This window comes from Charadrius vociferus, unplaced genomic scaffold, assembly GCF_000708025.1.
Source record: "Charadrius vociferus isolate BGI_N301 unplaced genomic scaffold, ASM70802v2 scaffold332, whole genome shotgun sequence".
NCBI classification, from domain to species: domain Eukaryota; kingdom Metazoa; phylum Chordata; class Aves; order Charadriiformes; family Charadriidae; genus Charadrius; species Charadrius vociferus.
Genome location: NW_009647418.1, coordinates 1,664,736 through 1,666,271, shown reverse-complemented (window position 1 = coordinate 1,666,271; position 1,536 = coordinate 1,664,736). Strand labels below are relative to the sequence as shown.

General features: G+C 58.2%; 1 protein-coding gene across 1 annotated transcript in view; it reads right to left on the bottom strand.

Moving 5' to 3' along the window:
- Positions 1-1,536, bottom strand: part of NCOR2 (nuclear receptor corepressor 2) — a 194,166-nt gene that overhangs the window by 40,740 nt on the left and 151,890 nt on the right. The gene's annotated exons all lie outside the window — the stretch shown is intronic.

Below are 1,536 nucleotides of genomic sequence, written 5' to 3'. Positions count from 1 at the left end.
TGTCTCAACCTTGCCCTTGGTGGGCTGCAGGAGTTCCCAGGTGGGTTTGGTCTACGAGGGCCGGCACAGAGGGGAACACAACCCGGCCCAGCAACACCCAGCTAGCAACTGGGGCACCTTCGTCATGGGATGATGAGGCCGAAGGGAGGTGAAGAGCGGGATGGGATTCAAATCCTGCTTGCCAGAGAAGACAACCCTTGCGGGGCTTTGTGCTCAAACAAGACCATTATGTCCAGCTCAACAGGCTCTCGAGCCCTCTTTCCCCCATCCCCTATGGTAACTGTTTCTAGCAAACCTGCTGTTGTCCAGAATAAACCTGAGGGAGAATTGGAGCCCAGCGCCAGAGTCGGGAGTTACAGAGCAGGGTGACCAGTTCAGATTTCATTTGGGCATCAGATCGCTCTCCGGAGCTCACACGTGGTGCTCGCCCGGTGCTCAGGATCAGCCTCATGCTCCTCTTCAAGGACTGCCTTTTATCAAGGTGCTAAAGCCTGGGCAAGGAACCACGTGCACGTGGCTGGAGCGCTCGGATCACTTGAAAGACGAGAGGCTGGATTTGGATGGGATTTGGTGTTCAGCCCAGCGGCTGTGCAGCCCTGCGCCCTCTCCGTTTCTCTTCCCCTCGGCTGTTTGAGTTGTCTGGTAGATACTCAGGCAGCCGCACCGAGCTCCTGCGCAAACAGGGCGAGGTGGGCATCTCTGTGGTGCCACCAAAACAGGATGGGGATGGAGGTGTGCCAAGTCCACGGGTCAAACCCTCAGTGTGTCCAGCTCCTGAGCTCGTGCGGAGACCCTGGGGACCATGTCTCTCCAGGCCACCTCCCCTTTCTCCCCCTCCCGACTCCGATTTGTTGAAGCCAGTTCATAGTTTTCAAGCTTTACAGCTTGATTTGTTTATTTTAGCTGTTATTTCAGTGCTCTTTTCAGCCTATAAATTTCAAGGTCATTCCACGCTCACCCTTGGATGAATAAACAAGCGTGGCGGGGCCATGTGCGGGGAATAAACTCATCACGGTGCTGGGACCGCCCCGGCCCTCGCTCTGCCCGGTGCCTGGCATCGGAGGGGAAGGGGACCCACCTCTGGATTGGGACCAGGGTGCTCCCGTTAGGCACCCAGGGGAGATCAGGCAAGGGACAGCAAATCCCAGCTGCTCCCCCAAATAATCGCAACGATGTCTGCCCATGAGGCCGCACGGGTGTTGTGAAGCCGTGCTGTGGGGGACACGGGGCTGCCGGCAGGGTGCAGCGCCCCAAGGACTGCTGAGACACGTGTCTGGGGACAAGGGCACCCAGCACTGGCTCCTGAGACCTTCAGGCCATGCCGAGCTGCAGAACTGCTCCTCTCGGGGAAGGCCCGAGCTCACAGCACGCTCCGCAGCCCCGGCCCCACTCCCCCAGCGCTTTGGGCTCTGATTTTGCCCAAAAGAAGCAAGTCTTTTTTAAAATTCTTTTTTTAAAAGGGCGATTTTTTTCTGGGCAGGCCTCACCTGGGAGGCAGGGCAGCCAGCACAGGCTGGCCGCACCCCAAGTGCGCAC